The 20,473-nt window shown below is 35.7% G+C and overlaps 1 pseudogene; it reads right to left on the bottom strand.

The window, feature by feature from the left end:
* LOC107142233 overlaps positions 1-20,473 on the bottom strand; it is a 120,207-nt pseudogene that overhangs the window by 97,219 nt on the left and 2,515 nt on the right.

Genomic DNA, 20,473 nt, shown 5'->3' with positions numbered 1-20,473 from the left:
CATTCTGATGTCTGCTGTTTCAGTTAACTAAAATTCCATTCAATGAGAGAGAGAGGGAGAGAACATTTGCATATATAGTATATTGCTGTAACTGTCATATTTTATTATTAATTATTGCTGTTATTCTCTTACTGTGCCTAATTTACAAACTTTATCATAGGTATACATGTATGAATAGAAAAAGCAATAGATAGCTTTCATAGCTTTAGGCAATGTTTAGTTTTGATTGTTATTGATAGGAATATGCTTTCAGCATTTTTTATAAAAAATTTAGTGTGTTTTCAGGCATTTGCTGGTGTCTTGGAACCTACCCCATGTGGATAAAAGGGACTACTGTAATTTTCTTTTTTAAAGATAAGAAAATCATGCTAAGTGAAGTAAGCCAACCCCCAAAACAAAGGCCAAATGTTTTCTCTGATATGTGGATGCTGATCCATAATGAGGGTGTGAGGAGGAGCATGGTATAAATGGAGAAACTTCAGATAGGGCAAAGGGAAGGGATAGGAAGGGAGGGGGCATGCAGATAGGAAAGACGGTGAAATGAGATGTACATCATTACCCTAAGTACATGTATGAAGACACGAATGGTGTGACTCTATTTCGTATACAACCAAAGACATGGAAAACTGTGCTCTGTATGTGTACTATAAATTGAAATCCATTCTGCTGTTATGTATAATAAATTAGAATAAATAAATATTTTTTTCAAAAAAAGAATAATGGTCAATATTGGTAGGTGATCCAGCATGGACAAAGGTACTATCTGGAAAGGTCCTTGACTGGGGTCAGGCAGTCACCTACTGGTCATCATATCAAGACTTTCAATCCTTCAGAAGAAAAAGTAAAGTATCAAGAAAAATTCTTATTAGCATGTCCCATAAAAATGTGAGTGACAGGATTATAGTTTTCATTTTCTTTTTTCAGCTTCTTTTCCTTAGTCCAGATTTGTTTATATCACATTATGCTTACAATCAGGAAAAAAAAATCCTCATAATACAACTTCCAAGTATTATAAAACCCTACCATGGCTATAACTGACCTAGGACTGGGCCCTGCCAATCTCCATATTCCTTCTCCCTCTCCGGGTTGCAGAATTCCAGCTAAATTCTGTTGCTTCCTCTTTCTCACATCTATTTTTTTTCCCCCTGCTAGGACTGCATTCTCTTCTTCAAGGCTTAATAGCCCAGGAATTAATTTATGAATGCTCATTTATCAAATTAGTTTTCCAGAATGAAACACTGGCCAACATTAGTCAGTTTGGATATTCATTAAAACAAAAAAGTTTCAGTAGCTTTTACCAGAAAATTTCATAGCTTTAGACAATGTTTAGTTTTGGTTGTTACTGATAGGAATATGCTTTCAGCATTTTTTATAAAAAAATTTCATTTTACATCAACCCCCCCCCCAACCTGCATATTATAATTTTCAAACTTATATAAACATTATACAGGGCTGTACAGTGAGACTCAGTGTTAGAGCATAGTAGTGCTTACGTAGAGTATGAGGTCCTAGGTTCAGTTCCCAGCCATAGGGGAAAAATTATACCATAAATTCCCATGTACCCTGCCGCAGTCTGGCTGGGCACAAAATAACACAGCCTTGTAGGTTCAAACAGCAACCTTTATTCCCGAAATCTCACTGGCCCTCTACACACACTTCCCGGGAACACACTTCCTCCACCAGGCTCCACGCACCTGGTGGGGAAAAGTACACTCAGACATTGTCAGTGGGACTGCGAATTAGTACAAGCACTTTGGAAAGCACAATGGATATTCCTCAAAGGAATCAGCAGATGATCCAGTTATCTTACTCCTTGATATTTATCCAAAAGATCTAAAATCAGCACACTATAGGTATTCAGCTACATCAACATTTATTGCAACACAATTCACAATAACTTAGTTATGGAACCAGCCCACGTGCCTGTCAACACATGAATAAATGAAGAAAATGTGGTATATCTATGCAAGCAAGTTTTACTCAGCTATAAAGGAGAATGAAATGATGGCATTTACTGGTAATTGAATGAATGGATGAAATTGGAGAACATCATGTTAAGTGAAATAAGCCAGGCTCAGAAAGTCAAGGGCCATTTTTTAATTTTTTTCTCATATGTGGATGCTAGAGCACAATAAGAAAAAAAAAAAATTAAAAAGGAGAGTGGATCCCAGGAAAATATATCAGTGGAGTAGAGGGGGAGGGAGGAGGCACATGAAAAGGGAAGAACTTTGGAATACATTTGACCAAATTATGGTATAAATACATACAAATATACCACAGTGAATTCCACCTTTCTGTATAGCTATACAGCACCAACTTAAAAAGAAGCAATAAGAAAAGGAAGGCCAGCAGAGTAGAGGAAGGATAAAAGGTGAGGGAGGAGAGGAAGGAAAGAGGAAGTACTGGGGAATGAAATGGGAAAATTATATTCCATGTATACATAATCTGTTAGATAAAACTATAATGCACCAATAAAAAAAATTTAAAAAAATAGTTTGACACTCTCCCCTAAAGTTGAATATAACCCTTAACCTAACAATTTCACTCCTAGATTGCACATGGATAAAACTGCATAAATGTAAGAATGTTCATAAAAGCACAGTTCATAATATCAAGAACTTATGAGTAACCCAGACAACCAGGAAAGGCAGTGTTGGTAAATCAATTCTGATATATTCATATAATAAAATATTATAGAAAGCCCAATCCAAATGCCTGCCACAAGCATCACCAGGGTGTATCTTGCCAATATAAGCCCTATAATTATATTTTTTATTTTTATAAAGTTAAAACAACATGTATGCATACACATACTTTTTGAAATATGTATAACACAAAGAAGACTTTTTTATTTTTATTTTGCTTTTTGTTGTGCTGGGGATTGAACCCCAGGCCTTGTGCATGCAAGGCAAGCACTCTACCAACTGAGTTATATCCCTAGCCCACACAAAGAAGTTTGATAAGATCCTATAGAAAAGAATGCGAGGGAATATTAATCACATAACTTGGGACGATGGTTCACTTTGGCTTGGGAGAAGGAGGGAAATCAGATGAATGTGGATTTATAAGGTAGATATATATGTTTTAATTTCTTGTTAAGGTCCTAGTGTTTTTTTTGGCAGTGGGGGAGGGGGAGTTTCAGGAGTTTTATCTTCATTGAAAATAACAAAGAAGGTCATGCATGGATCAATGCATATTTTGTAGACCACTAAGTACCAGGGATCCAATTATAAAAGCATCTGTTTCAAACAGAAGTTAGACTAACATGAAGGAAATAAGATTATTAGTTATAAGAAACACAGGAGGTTTGAGTCTGGACCACAGATTAATGATTCAATTCGAAGGGTCAGATGGAAGGTTCAGAGCTCATGCTAAAAGGACCCATTATGAAACTTATCTCTACGACAGCTCTCAGGAGTACATTACAAAATACCCACCTGAAGAATGTATTTTCTTTTGTAAATATTCTCTTCCATTTAAGGATGGCACCCAGACCTGGCTCAGCAAAACCAGCAAGTGACTTGGAGATCCCCAGCAATGGAGGGCATGGATTCCTTGCTTTTCACAACAACTGAACTCTCCTGTCTTCTCCAAAGATTCCTCTTGTGTTCTCTTCTTCCTACAAGGCATTAAATGTAAAATAAGGTCTTGCTTGACAGTTTGCCACCAAGTATTCTTTTGCAACTTTGTAACCCATGCTTATAGCACCACGGAGCTCTGTAATGCATACTGAAGTGCTGCGAACACAGGCTACTTCCAGGCAATGAGTTTTTATCACTGTTTTAAAATAAGTAACATATTACTGCAATTCCATTATTACAAATACAGAAGCTTGCTCTGTTTTCTGGATTCCTTAGGACCTGGAGAAAACAACAACCTGTTAACTCTGATTTATGGGACGGGCTCTGCTGTTCTGGCACACAGTAGGCACTTCAGAATGCTTATTGTATAAACAGGCATGATTTTCCAAATACTAATTTTTGGATTTCAAGAGAAAGACTAGTTGAGAACGTACTTCCTCTGCCCTTCAATGGATTAAAAAAAACATGGCATATATACACAATGGAATATTACTCAGCACTAAAAAATAATAAGATCATGGCTTTTGCAGGGAAACGGATGACATTAGAGCAGATTATGCTAAGTGAAGTTAGCCAATCCCCAAAAAACAAATACTGAATGTCTTCTCTGACATAAGGGGGTGACTCGAAATGGGATAGGGAGGAAGAGCATGGGAAGAAGATTACCTCTACATAGGGAAGAGGGGTGGGAGGGAGAAGGGAAAATTCATGGATGATGGAAGGAGACACTCATCATTATACAAAACACATGTATGAAGATATGAGGAAAAAAAAAAAAAGAAGAGCATTACCATAGATTAGGTAGAGAAAAGTGATGGGAGGGGAGGGGAGGGGTGAGGGATAGGAAGGATAGAAGAATGAAACAGACATTATTATTACTGTGTGTATATATGTGACTGCATGACCAATATGATTCTGCAACCTGTACACTCAGAAAAATGAGAAATTATATCCCATCAGATTCAAATGTATGATATGTCAAGGTCATTGTACTGTATGTATAACAAATTAAAACAAACAAACAACAACAAACAGAAGGCGTCAGAAAAGCACTAATTGTTATTCACTGTAACTTGTGGTTCTTTTCCGGGTTGGAGGTATGCCTTGTAACATAAGTGCTGATCCTTAAGAAGATGCAAATAAATACAAAAACAGGTTTTCTGTGGGTAGGAAAGAAAGAAAAACAAAGCCATTTTTATTTTTTTTTTCTCTGTCTCCAGCTCTAAGCTTTAGCCCCATTGTCTATTTTTCTCTGGGGCATTTTTATTCTCCCAGTCTTCTCTGCTCCTACATCCCCATCACCCATGAATAGGGTCACCTTTGACCTGAGCCTCACCCCAGTCAGTCTCTTTCCCCATCTTTACCTTCCCCATGGCTTCTCACCCTCTCAGGCTGGAGTGTGTCCCAGGCCCCAGGCCCATGACCCAGGATGACCAGTGTGCTCTCTGATACAACTTGAGGCCACTAGCACTAGGACTGCTGGACTCCTAACCTTTGGGGTCAGTGCATTGAAATTCTCTCCTGCCTTTCAGGCTCATTACTGATTCACTTCCCTCTCCCTTTTCTCCCCTAGTTCTATCTCTATCCTCCACTTAAAGGTGGGCATTGTCTAAAGCTGTCTGCTGGTCCTTCCGTGTTCCTTCACCTTAGCCATTTATTCAAAGTCTTCACCTCTCACTTCTGTGCAGATGTCTCCTACATCTTAAATGGAACCTGATCCATCTCATAGTAACTATCAAACTGAGCTTATTTTTTTTTGTTCTCTAAACCAGGTCCTTCTCCAGATTTTTTTTTTTTCCTTTTAAACACATTTCCTGAGTCCAGGCTTCAAAACTGGGCATTAATTAGACTCTTCCTAGGCATCTATTTCCTTTGCCACAGTGACTGGCCTTCTTGGATGCTTCTTTATGTCCTTCTTTCCATTTCCAAAGCCATCTTCCTCTTTCTACCCCTCATTACCTATTGCTTGAATTGGCACAATGGCTTCTGTAGTGATCTCCCCACCATTCCTCCCTGCTAGCCAATAAGGAGTGGGAGAAAGAAGGTGAGCTTTGTGATTTGAATTTGCAGTTGTTTCCGCTGTGATTTTCATTTCTCAATCTCTCCAGAGACTTCTCAGTCTCCTGGCTGTAATGTTATGATAACAACTATCAAGTCCCTGGCACACTGTAAGTATTCAATTAATAGTAGTTCCTTTCAATTTCAAACTCAAATGGACTTCTTGGTCACATCTTTTCCTTCTGCTTTTCTACTGAATTGAGAACAAGCCTCTTACCCTATTCCTTGGGAGACTGATAAAAGGTGGGCCCACTATTTTGCTTCTGCCTCACTGTTCACAAGTCTTTAAACACCATTGTTCTATTTCCACACATCTTTGCTGAGCTGGTGGACTCAACTAAAGAGCCCCCACTCACATCTGTCTGTTGAAACCCTAGTTGGTCTTTCACACATCTCTGGACTTCCACCACTGTTCCAAGGCCCCTTCTGGTCCCTCTGTGGATATGCCCGCCTCCTCTGACCTCCAGAGCACTTACATCTCTCCTACATCATTTTCATTCTGCTTGCTCATGTTCTAGCTTTGATGTCTCTTTATGACAAGACTGTGCACACCTGAATGGCAGAGACTGTGATAGCATCAAACCCAGAAAGTTCTTCACCTTATGCAATGAATGGCTGATGCTGGACAGACCTGCCCAGTCATGCTTCTTTACTAAATTGTCTTCTTTCCTAAGCTGCCAGGTGTCACCCTTGCCAGAAATAAAGTTGCATGGGGATGCAAATCTCTCACTCAGGCAAAGGCAGTATCTAATTGACACTACATTCCAGAGCTGAAAATCATAGGAGAGGGTTCCTTTCAAATGTGCTATGCCACCATTTCATTAGATGTGGGTTTATTTCCTATTTTCACTAATCTCAGGAAACCCCTTTGAAATAAAAAATTTTGTTTACCTTCCAGCCCTCAGAGAGTCATGTTTTTCTCACATAGAGATATCTTGGTCACACAGGTAGATCCCTGAGAATATTTAAAATTCTTCTTTTCTCATCCACGAATCTTTAATACCCATAGATTATCCATGGCTTCACAAGGGAAGAACTCAGATCAAACACTGGGCTTTTGCAAACAGAATGAGTCCATTGAGCAACAGGCCAGCCTCTTAAAATTGTCTGTAGTTCTTAAAATTAATTTTTTTAAGAGACTGGAGAGAGAGAGAGAGACAGAGAGGGAGAGAGAGAGAATTTTTTTTAATATTTTTTTTTTAGTTTTCAGCAGACACAACATCTTTGTTTGTATGTGGTGCTGAGGATCGAACCTGGGCCACATGCATGCCAGGCGAGCTCGCTACCGCTTGAGCCACATCCCCAGCTTAAAATTAATATTAACTTGTAATTTTTCATATATTAACATCATAGAACCAATTTATAATTCTCTTTACATTTAAGAAATTATATATATATCTTACACAGCATATATGTATGTATGTGTGTTATTCTCTTTTACTTGGCCAAGTTTAACTTAAAGATGCATGAGGTTGGAAGTGGGTCTTACCATTATATGGGAGTTATATAAGCTCATGTTGGCAATACTCTTGCAAGTATAATTTTCAAAAAGTTAAAAGTCTCATTAAAAAGAAAAAACCAGAAGTCAAAAATTCTACTTGACTGAATTAATGAGGAAATCAGGAAGATGTTAAGACTAGTTTAGGAGAAAGTCAAGGAACTGGAGGTTTAGAGTTGGTCAAAGAGATGCAGAAACAAATTTGCCAACAAATGCAAACCAATTTGATTTTTCTAGAGAATTAACCTTCCTTAAGATGTCCCAAAAACTGTGTTTATTGTGCAATCATTGTGTACCAAAGAATTGAGTATTTTCCAAAGGAATTCTCCTTCCCTTGGTTAAGGAGATTGTTGCAGAGTGAAAATAACCCATAGAAAAGTTATTTATAACAAAAAAAGTGGATGTGATGTTGTAGAAAGTGGATCACCAACAAGTCAAAGAGCACAGGCAGTGAGTGGTTCACCAATATTCAGCTTTAATCATTTATTCTGCATAATAAAAAAGAGAAGATACTCTGAATTTTAAATACTTACTAACATGTTGCTGGCAATATATGCCCTTTCACTATACATTCTTATTTTTGCTTTGTCTATAACATAATGAGGAGGATGTTGAATCAATATGCTTTTTATCACATGCACATGCACATACACACACACTGGTGACAGATATATTTCAATTTCATCTTCCTTCCATCCAAATCTTGACTTACTCAACCATAAATTTAAAAAACACTAGCACAGTGTAAAAGGCTGCTAAAAAGATGGGTCATGAAGTGCTCAAGTTCAGGATCAGAAAGGCAATAGCTATGAGGCAAAATAATAAAGCACAGTGATAACTCATTTCAGAGCCTGGTGACATGTGAATATACTCAAGGCTGAGAAAAAAATTTTCCTAATGTGTTGGTTTTTCAGGGGCCATTTCTACATTAAACTAAAGACAAAGGAGAATTTCCCTAAAGTTCTCTGAGAAAAAAAAAATCAAATTATGCTTAAAAAACAAGGCCAAAGGTCAATAATGCCTGTCTCCCTGGCTACTATCCTCAGATTTGCTTCAGGGAAAGTTTTCCTGCAGAAGGCCCCAGGTTAGTCTTATACTGTCACCTCACCACCACCAAATCTGGATTTACTCCTTTGTGTCCTGATGGGTTGATGAAGGAGACAATTTTCTTCAGATCCTGGGACCTGCTGAGCTGCGGAACTGCATTCTTAGTAGACACCCAGTCTACTAAGCCTCAGACTAAAGAAACAGTGACTTACAATATTTATGGATACTATGAAAAATGATTTCATCCTGTGTAATTTTAAGGAATATCAAGAGAGTTACTATAATTTAAACAAACAAAATTCAAAATGATTTCTCACAATATTTCATGCGTCCAAGTTTTTAGGCAAAAAACTTGTAAAATCAGGTTCAATTTTTCATTCTTAATTAGGCCACTTACTTTATGAGTGCTTACTGGCTTACATCATAAATTTTCAATCACTGGGTGTAAGTTCACTTTAAAAACAAAACAACAACAACAACAACAACAACAACAAAAAAACAAACACACAAAAAAAACCAAAACCCAGATTGCCTCTTTCCTTCCATCCACCCCTTCTACCCATAAGGGCACTGATGGCATTCTAAGGCCCCAAGTTCTTAGAACAAAGGAGATGTTATAGTTTGGATGTGAGGTGTTTCCCAAAAGCACATATGCCAGACAATGCAAGAAAGTTTACAGGAGAAATGACTGGGTTATGAAAGCCTAAACCCAATAGGTGAATTAATCTCCTGATGGGAATTAACTGAGAGGCAACTGAAGGTGGGTAGGGTGTGGATGGAGGAGCTGGGTTATTTGGGGTGTGACTTTTGGGTATATATTTTGCATCTGGTGAGTGAAATCTCTCTGCTTTCTGATTATCATGTGATAATATAAAAATTATTAAGTTAATTATTAAATTAGCAAGTCTATCTCTGCTTCCCTCCTCCACACTCTTCCATCAGGATGTTCAGCCTTACTTTGAACCCCAAGGAATGGAGCCAGCTACCTGTGGACTGAGACATCTGAAACAATGAGCCCCTAAATAAACTATTCCTCTTCTAAAATTGTTCTTGTCAGATCTTTTAGTCAGAACAGTGACAAAGCTTCTTATTATTTATGATGAATGGGATACCTTTTGGTTTACAAGGTAAAAGCATAACAATTTGGATAATGAGGGTTAAATAATGAGACAGACAATGCAATTTAAAGCTGAGATTCAGCTAGATAAGTAGAGAAACTGTTCTTCACTGTTATCCTGCCTATTTACAAATTCTATAAATATCAATCTACTTCAGAAGCTTCCCTAATCAAGTTCACACATCAGCACTTCTGCCATTTTTTAGCAGCATCCGATGCACTTGAACTTCAGGAATCAGTGAGGAGACGGGCTATGTCATCTTGCTCTCTAATGGCTCTATCATAGATTAAGAGATGTGGACAGGGAGAATGAGCAAACATGCCCAACCCAGACATTCAAAAAAATTCAGGCCTTTGTAGATCTTTTCTATCTAAATAAATACACAGAATCTGGTCTTTACAGCTAAGCTTCAGCTCTGAGTCTCACTTAAATGCACTCTTTACTCAATACCATTTACAGGACATCAAAATACATTCATGATTTGTCTTCTATAAGATTTTACATTCAGGTTCAAGAGTACTCCTTGAAAAAATATTGACATCTATTGATCAGGTAGATTACACTTTGATATATATGTCTCCTTATGTGATTTCCTTATTTTTTCCTCAATATGAGCCAATACCAACTCATGATGTCTAAGCCCAGTAGCTAGAAAGCAGGAAGTCACAAAGGTGCCTAACACACTGCAGCAGAGCCTAAATTTTCCATGCTGTTCTACAGTAAAGATAAGAGAAGGAGACTATTGCTCCTTTAAAAATGCTACTTTTAATTAAAAAACAAAACAAAACAAAAACTGCTATTTCATCTTCAACACCTAATTTCTGGTAGCTTTGCTGGATTGGCTTTGTGAAGACATTCAAATTGAACTCTGTGTGTAGCCACTTGGCCAGTATGTGTATGTGCAAGCTTTTATTTCTCCTGATTTGGGCAGTGGAAATGGAAATCGATGGTGTATTCCAGGGTTCCACAAAACTTCTGGATCTAATCAGCACAAAGAGCACACTGCAATGCTCAATCCACAGCCCACCACAAATATTCTCACTGTTCACAACTCTTCACAGCAAATACTAATTTCAGAACTATACCAGAGTAGGGGTAATTAACATTGGCCATCCTTCTACCTTGTGGACATCTAAAGATCTATGAAGATTTCACATTGAATGAATAATCTTTCTCCTTCATCCTCCTCCCACATAGGTTTTTTAAAAAGCTATCAATAAAGTCTCTTAAAAATATTAAATCACAGCATGACACAAAGCATTCATTCACCTAAAAGGTATTTAAAAGCACTAAACTGAGAGAAAGAAAGACATGGAGAGAAACACTCTATTAGAAAGAAATGTTTATTTTGCAGTGCAATAATTGGTAATCTTTCCATAAAGATTGCTGCAATATGTTTATAATTCCCAAGTGTCAGTAATCTGTTATTAAGGTAAAAGAAAAAAGAAGTGGGATGGTGTAAGCACCAAGAAAAGATGTGGAAAGATATCCTTTCCCATTGACAGCAATTAATGTTTGAGTTAATGTTGGCTGCTAGAATGTTCAGACTAAAAAAAAAAAAAAAAAACTGTTATATTTTAACAGACTGAAATATATCTAAAACAAATCACAGGGGGTTTAAAATACACAAACACAACCTGCACCTAGGTGTCCTCTCTAAACAAACCAAAGAAGGAAAAGCTTGTGTGAAATTCCAATTGCACTGCTATAGATAAGATGTGGGGAGGGGGTAGTGGTTTTCAGCCATATTCCCATGCTGGATGTCCATTTAAAGACAGCATCTAGACTCTGTAGTAATAGACTTGCTCTGCCTAGCTCCACACAAATTTGCATTATGTCACACACTGGACAAAACTTTCAGGGTTAGGAGGGAGGAAATTTCTCAGGATGATGGGACATTCAGAACTTTGGGAGTTTCACTAAGCTCTGAGCTCATTATGGACCTTGTGCCCCAAAGCTACTCTTATTTCCTCCCCTTTCTAAAACTCTACTCATAAGACTTTGAGTTAACAGTGCCCCTTGGGAAGACCTGGTCAGTTGCAGAATCTATAGAAGGAAACCCTGAGCGGCTCTCATCTACGCTGTATACCAGCATCTGGCATCTCTCCTCCCACTGGCAGCTCAGTACTACTACCCTGATTGCAAAGCTGTTTCATCTCAAAGAGTACAAAGTCTCAAATTCTGCACAGGAAGACTGAACTTCTCAGTCTACCGAACTTTCCAATCAAATGATCACTTACTATACCAGTCTAAACTAAGCTTTATGCCTAATATAGGAAGAAACTGTTTCAAATGCACAAAATCCAACCAATATAATATACAATAAAGTCCTTTTTTTAGTAGTTGTAGATGGACATAATAGATTTATTTATTTATTTATTTGTTTACTTATTTATTTATCTATTGTTGTGCTGAGATCAAACCCAGTGCCTCACACATGCCAGGCAGGCACTCTACCACTGAGCCATAATCCCAGCCCTGTAATAAAGTCTTAATATTTATTTAAAAGTTGTATAAAAATTTTAACAAATGCAGCTAACAGGAGAAATAAAGGATAAATCCTTCATTTTAATTACAACTTCTATTTAATCCCTCACTTTCCAGGAATATTTTTAGTAGGCTTTAGGGCACACAATTAAAGAAATGAACTCATCAGTAAAATAAAAGGCACTGTATAAACAAATTCCTGTACTGCCACAGAAAAGAGATTCAAAAATATCGAACTTCAATATTTTAGAAAACAAATAAGATTACATCATTAGCCATAATAAGATCCCAGAAGGAAAAGTTCAGGAAAACCTCATTAATTTGGCCCAATAATGAAGACTCAATAATTTCAAGTCTGCCTTGATTTAATTTTGGACTATGTATTAAGAAACAATTGCTGGGGGCTGTGGTTGTGGCTCAGTAGTAGAGTGCTTGCCTGGCACATGCAGAGCCCTGGGTTCAATACTCAGCACCACATATAAATCAATAAAATAAAGGTATTGTGTCCAACTACAACTAAAAAATAAATATTAAAAAGAAAAAATTGCTAGGCAAATTAAAGTGCAAATAAAAATTGCTAGAGGATTATTTGATTTTAAAATTTTCACATGCAAATGACTTCTGCAAAAATACTAATTAAAACTAGTTACATTTATTCTTTAGAATCCTGTATTCCAACAGAAATGAACTATATAAAATCCAGACTAAAACACTGCTTAAATCTATTAGATCATTAATTGTTCCATCTCTCTGTTTACTTTGGCTATGAAAAACTGGTTTAGGAGTCAGAAAAGCTTCACAGACATGTCCCAGACAAAAATCTATTCATTCTACTCAAAGTCTGGCAATTCATTTCTCTGATTTTATTTTTAAAAATGTGAACCATACAATTATATTTACTTTATTTTGGGGAGCATTTACTTTATCCTTCTTTTCTTTTTTTTTCTGAGAGAGAGAGAGAGAGAGAGAGAGAGAGAGAGAGAGAGAGAAAAGAGAATGGTGCTGAGGATCGAACCGGGGCCGCACACATGCCAGGTGAGCGCGCTACCACTTGAGCCACATCCCTAGCCCCTTTATCCTTATTTTTAAACATCATATTGTGAAAAATATTGCCATGTCTATACTGGGAAACATTAACAGATTTTAAACAAGATCTAGCAGCATACCTAGTTTAAATACTTACTCTGCCCATAATGGGAAAAAAAAAAAAAAGATTTAAACTACAGGGCTTATGTGATTCTAAAAAGTAAGTAGAATATAGTCCAAATCAAAATTTGAAACAAAGTTCCATCAAATGAAATAGTAGCAAGTGCCATACAGTTATGCACATCTAAATTTAAATGAAATCATGTTACTCTTCTCTAAATTAAAATGTATGGCTATTCTCTTTCACATCTTTAACCTAATAATGACAATACACATCAACCATTGGGAGATTGAGGCTGAGGCAGGAGGATCCTAAGTTCATGGCCAGCCTTAGGAACTTAGTGAGGCCCTAAGCAACTTAGCAAGACCCTGTCTCAAAATAAAAATAAAATAAAAAAGGGCTGGGGATGTGTTTCAGTGGTAAAGTTCCCCTAGATTCAATCCCCAGTACCAAAAAATTAAACAAATAAGTAAATAATGATTTGGGTGGTAGAGCACTTGCCTAGCACCTGTGGATGCCTACCAGGTAGGTAGGTATTCAGTGCTGAATAAAAACTAGTGAATAAATCACCAGTTGGACCATATGGTCCCAACCTTGGGGTATTCAGTAAACAATGTTAATTGAAATGAAAACAAAAGCCCCCTCAGGAAAAGCAATCTAGATGTACTTTATATAGAGAAGACAGTTTAATGTTTTCTTATTAAGCCAAAGAATAAACAGTAGGTAAATGACAAAATTGTGAATCTGCTTCATGTGAGGCCATCCTTATATGTAACTCTTATTTGATTGAAATAAAACCTAAAGCAAACATAAAATTAAAAATCATATTTACATCAGGAAGTGATAAAATCTTTTGGACAGAAGAAATACACACAGGTTTACACATGAACACACAATCACATAGTTTACATAACTCAAAAACACTATATTATCAACCAATTATGGAAATAATATTCTATATGCTATTCAGCCATTGGTATCCATGTTTGAAAATTGTTAAAAAAAATTATTTTGAAAGTTATTTTAGGCTTCCCTTCAGGTGAATAAAACACAAAAGTACTGCTCTTTGCAGAGGAAAACATTCTGTATTCAAAACAATTATAGCTAGTTGATCAAGATTTCAAATATATTTTTTTAATATTTACTTTTTAGGTGGACACAATATCTTTATTTTATTTTTATGTGGTGCTGAGGATTGAATCTAGTGTCTCATACATGCCAGGCTAGCACGCTACCACTTGAGCCACATCCCCAACCCTCAAGTTTTCAAATATTGATAATGAGTTAAAATCAAGGCAAAAGACCTAAAAACAACTCAATATATTTAAATATTTTCATCACATTTAAGCCTAAGAATATCTGACATATAAGAATCACAAGTATGTCCTTAAGAAGAGAATTATTTATGTTAATAAGAATATTGAATGAAAGAAATCTTTGAATAACACAAGGTTTCCTTCAATAGTTGAGTACAGTGGAACACACCTGTAATCCCAGCAACTCAGGAGACTGAGGCAAGAGGATCACTGTTGAGGATCACTGTTCAAGGACAGCCTCTGCAACTTAGCGAGGCCCTGTCTCAAAATAAAAAAAAAATAAAATAAAAATAAAAGGTCCTGGGGATCTAATTTACTGGGGAAGTGCCCCTGGGTTCAATCCCCAGTACCAGTAAAAAACATGTTATCTCAAAAATGTACTTTTTTTTCCCATATTGGATTAGCAAAGATTAAAAAGATTAAGAAAACTTGGTGTGAGCAAGGGTTTTAAAAATAGGATTCTCATGGACATTGAAGGGGATAGTTTTTACAGATAACGGCTCAGCCATATTTATTAATATTTAAAATATATATAATGTTTGACCTGGCAGTTATACCTCTAAGAAGATAAATGAATAAGTATACTATTATCAACATGCCATTATTCACAAGAAAGAAAAACAAGTAACAATCTAAATAGTTATCAAAGGAGTAGCTAGATAAAGTATGATGCCTCTAAATGATGGAAAACTAGGCAGCAAGGGCTGGGGTTGTAGCTCAGTGGTAGAGCACTTGCCTGGCACCTGTAAAGAACAGGGTTTGATTCTCAGCACCGCATATATAAATAAAGATCTATTGACAACTAAAAAAATAATTAAAAAAACAAACTAGGCAGCCAGTAAAATGATCACCCATGATTATGCACATCAGTTTCAACTCACAAATAGAGATACATAAAACACATTAAAAATGACCACATAGCTTCATATAGAGAAAAACTGCTGTTTATTTAAAGTTTTCTGTATACTTTCATATCCATCAATAAGTTTCCAAAAGTGAGTTAATGGTGGCTATTTCTTTGTGCAGGAGTTGAGGGCTGACTTTTGTCATTATGTTGTTTTATATGGGTAAAATTTTTTCTAATTAGTAAAATAAAAAATCACAACAAACTTTTTAGAAATGCCTCTATATCACCAAAATTACTTCAAATCTTTTCAACTTCCTATTTAAGAGGAAAGAATTCATTGAATGTTGCAAGTAGATGTAATACAGGATCTCCTTCTCAGAACCATACTTTATAATGACAAGATAATAGAAATTAAAATATTAGAGTCAAAGAGATAGGGAAAGACAAACGTCATTATTCAAACAGCCCACATTATTGGCATCCACCTTACCAACCACAGGTTCTATGAAGTCAAATGCTCCTAAAACAATATCCCTTTTACAACTTAAGGAAGCAGAACTAAAAAATAATAACAATTAAAGAATTTTTAAAATGTAAAATCATAAAACACTTACCACAGTGAAAATATTTAATTATTTTCCTGTGTTACATTCTTTCTTAGCACCTTTATTAACAACCTGAAAAAAGGAAAAAAAGTTTGGAGAAGTTAAATAGATTTTAAATGTATATATTTAATCTGATGTTTATTTATTTTAGTTTTTTGTTTTTCTGGAACTAGACAAAACAGTTCAAAAGTACTCATGGAAAAATAAGCAAGCAAGAATTCCCAGGAATATGAAAAGCAACAAGGGGAAACTAGTTTTAAAAGATGTTAAAACTTTTATAAAACCAATACTGTGATACTGATATATGAAGAAAAAGACTAATAGAATACAAACCCCAGAGACACCCCAATACATCCAAAAGTTAACAATACCATAAGAGTATTCAAAGAAGGGCTCTAAAATCAACAGGTGAAAATAACAGGGACACAGAAAAAGAAAGCTGAACCTATGCATCATTCTGAACACCAGAATAAATCCTAGTTTGAACATTTAAATGTAAAAGTGATACCATAAAAGTACTAAAAGAAACCATGGGAAAATTCTAAAAATCTTGGAGGCCTTTCAGTGACTTAAAATCCAGATACCTGGGCTGGGGCTGTAGCTCAGTGGTAGAGCACTTACCTAGCACTTGTGAGGCATTGGGTTCAATCCTCAGCACCACATAGAAATAAAGAAATATTTTTTAAAAAATCAAGATACTGTAATGAGTAATATAAACTGTAAAATTCAAAGAAAAAAATGTAAGACTTCTGTATATCAAAATATGTGAAGGTAAATAAAAAATAAGTGAAAATCTGGGAAAAAACTACACAATTTATATCACACAGGGATAATCTCTACAATTTATAAATTTCTAGAAATTGATAAGGGGAAAAAAGCAATTCAAAACAAAAATGTGAACAAACACATGAACAGAGAGTTTACAGGAAAAGAAATACAACTAGTTTTTAAGCATAAGAGCTCAGCCTCATTAATAATGATAGCAATGTACATTAAAACTACTCTATATTGATAATTCTCATCTATCAAACTGTTAACAAATTCAAGGGTTGTAAACACACAGTACATTGGAAAGCCCTCAGAAATATAGGAACTCTCTCATACACTGCAATCTGTCCTCTTGTATCTGTGGTATTCAGACTGGATTTGACAATTATAGGTGAAAATATTTTTTTAAAAATTGTCATACTGAACACATACCAACTTTTTTCCTTGACAAGGAAAAAATACAGTTGTTACAATACAGTTGTTACACTGTATTGTAACAACTATTTACATGGCATTAATATTGTATTAGATCTTCTAAGCAATCTAAAGATGATTTAAAAGTATGCAGAGGATGTGCATAGGTTATATGCAAATACTATGCTTTTCATATAATAGACTCAAGCATCCTTGAATTTTAGTATTCACAAAGGGGTCCTCAAACCAATCCTCCATGGATAAGGAGGAGCAACTGTACTTGTGGGAGTTTAAAATGGTGCAACACTTAAGAAAGGAAGTATTTAACAAAATTATAAATGCACTACCCAGTGGTGCAGCGATCCCACTTCTAGGAATGTATCCCACAGATGTACCTGCATATGTAAAATGATATGTATACAAGCTGTTTCACCACAGTATGGCCTGTGATTAACCTAGAGAAGACCCAAATACCCACCAGGGGGGCTGATTAAGTAAACAATGAACTTAATAGATGCTGTTTGAATACAGCTGTTTTTTTAAAAAAGTGATTTCTATAAACAAATATTATATTCTTTCTAAATAAATACTAGTAGGAAAAGATCTCAAGAGCATATAAAGAAAAAGCCATGGGACAGAATTAGTTACATATTATGCTACATTTTAAAAGAATATAGTACACTGGCATTTCTCCTACTATAAAAGGAAACAATTGACATCTATGGGAAATAAATTAAAGGAGTTTATCTAAGAAAGAGGGGTGAAGGGGGGGGGGCAAAGCAGTTGGAAATCAGATTTTCCCAAACATGCCTGTGTCATTTTAACTTTTGAACCATAAGAACATGTTATCTACATTAAAAAGTTTTTTAAACATTAAAAAGAATACTTACAGAAAGGAGAGAAAGAGAAATCTATAGATAAGACTTAAAAACAAGCTTTAAATAGATTTTTTGCTCTGAAATTAGATGCTGAAAAGCAATCTTGATGTGGTTATTGCAAAAAAAAAAAAAATATGCTTTTTCCCCCTTCAATCAAGTTAAAGGATATGATAATCTGTTTTTAAAAGCTATTTGAAGGAGTAGGAAATTAGGAAAGAGGAGAGAAATGTACAATGAGGACACTTTAGAATAATGGTTCTCCATGTATGGCCCCTGTACCAGCAGCATCAGCATCATGTGATAATTTGTTAAAATTAAAATTCTCAGACTCCCACCCAGACTACTGAATCAGAAACTTTATACTAGTCCAGCAATCCTGGTAATACCCTCAAGGCTGAGAGTCACCTATCTTGTCTGGTGCTTCCCACAGATTCACATACAGCACCAGTCTGCATTTCAAACAAGCTCCAGGACCTAGGACCACACTTGGATATGCAACCTGAAGTCCTTCTGGGAGAAAAAGGTATGTAACCTTCATATGGTTGAGTTGCCTATAAAACCTGTCCTCAGTATCAAATAGAAAAAGTCCTTTACAGGTTTCCTAGCCAAGATATATCATGGAGCTACTTTCCCACATAAACTGTTTACACAGAGAATAAATGTTTTCAAATACATTCTTATAAAAACAATAACAACTATGAATCATCAAAATTCAACTTAAGAATGTCTTGAAAAAAAAGTATAAGTGGACCTACAAGCTTTCAGAAATAGGAGAAAGAAACAAAAATAATCCATATTTCATAAAATCTGCTTGTGTTTTCTGAACAACTTAACCTCAAATGCATTAACTGCCCACCATGTGCTCTCCATGAAAAAGAACAAAGAAGTTTGTTTCCCTCACACACTTTAAAAAAAAAAAAGTACTCATATTTATGAACACTGGTGTTTCATTTGTTTTACATGAGGAGAAAGATCTCTATAGGAATCTTCTGAATAAAGAATTCTAGTTTAGACAGAAGGATTTAGAAGTCAAATGTAGTGGCACACGCCTATAATCCCAGCAGCTCTGGAGGCTGAGACAAGAGGATCTCAAATTCAAAGCCAGCCTCAGCAACAGTGAGGCACTAAGCAACTCAGTGAGACCTTGTCTCTAAATAAAATATAAAATAGGGCTGGGGATGTGGCTCTGTGCCCCTGAATTCAATCGCTGGTACTCACCCCCCCCCCAAAAAAAAGGATAAAGAATTGTGTATCTTCATTTTGCAAGTCACCCTTGAATAGTTTTTGGTGCTAAAAATTAACCAATGTCCTGATATTTTTATATATTTCCTATTTCATTGCCTCTGAGATGCCATCACCTTTAAGACACTTAGAACATTCTTATTCTATGTACCACTCAGAAGAAAAATTGTCATGTGGTTATGACATGCCAATTTTAAGATTCCATCCATCTCAGATGTGCATCTTAAAAATCAATGAAATGTCTTATTGTAGAGAATCAGATGTGACGGTGAGCTTGAAAATGTAATTATTATTGTCCTTGATGGAGTCTGCCTGCAAATGGGATATTCTATCAAGGTCTAGATAAGGTGACAGCAAATCGTGCTTGCATACGAGATGTTTTGTTGTCTTTGTTGGGGCTTGCTCGAAAAGGAGAGGTTCCTTCAAAGTTTAGATAAGGTAACAAGGGACATGCTTGAAAACGAGGGTCTAGTGTCCTTGGGAGGACTTGCTCACAAACAGGATGTTCTGCCAAGTGAGCTAGGAGGGCGCTGAAAAAAATTTTATTATCTGTTCTTAACAAAGAGCAGAGCTCAGCATGCTCTGAGTAGATTAGCCATGAGAAGCAGGTCACTTCTAATTAGAAAGTAAAACTTCTATATGCTATGTTTAACTAGCTGAAAGACCTGATTTATTGCTATTGGAAGGCTGCCTTCTTTGTTCACAATACTATAAAAACACTGCTGTATACAATAAAGGACTTTTTTTCTTCTGCTGCTTGGCTTCCTCTGCTTCTTCTTTCTTTCTCATGCTGACCTGCGAGTGAGTTACTGCAACAATTATAAACCACAGAATTGTATGGTAAAGTATTTGTTTTCCTCCTAGCTAACTCTTATGTTTCTCAAATGTAAAACTCCAAAAAGGCATGCATGTTTTGTCCATTGAAAACATATCCTCTATGCTTAGAAACTGGAACATTTTCAATATCTTTGTAATTCGTTATTTATTTTGTTTACTTAGGAACATGTGAATATGAAAAAAAAAAGTAATGATTTATTACAGTATTTTTAACAGTACTGACCTCTTTCATTCTGGAATATTTTACTTGCTCAAAATAATAATTATTAATTATTTTCAACTTGGACTTCTCAGGTCAAAGAGATTCAATATATTTCTAGACAATTGAAAATATATCCTCTTCCGAGAAGTCTTTACTTACATGTTTGTTTCCACAGCACCTTTCAATAGTAATAAGCAACAAACACCTTACAAGATTTTTAAAAAATCAAAATAAATATCCTTTTTAGAGTTAAACAAATTGAAGAAATTTTTTTTACACTGTAGCTAGTTTAAGCTAAACTTTATTTTAATTTTTCTCTATCATAACTAGCAGTGTTTCAAACGAAAAGATAATTTGTAATGAGTCATACCATGAAGGCTGGTATATGCACATCTATCTACATTTTCCAAATTTGCTCATATGAACAC

Source organism: Marmota marmota, unplaced genomic scaffold, assembly GCF_001458135.2.
Source record: "Marmota marmota marmota unplaced genomic scaffold, marMar, whole genome shotgun sequence".
In the NCBI taxonomy this organism is placed as follows: Eukaryota; Metazoa; Chordata; class Mammalia; order Rodentia; family Sciuridae; genus Marmota; species Marmota marmota.
This window is presented reverse-complemented; position numbering and strand designations above follow the sequence as displayed.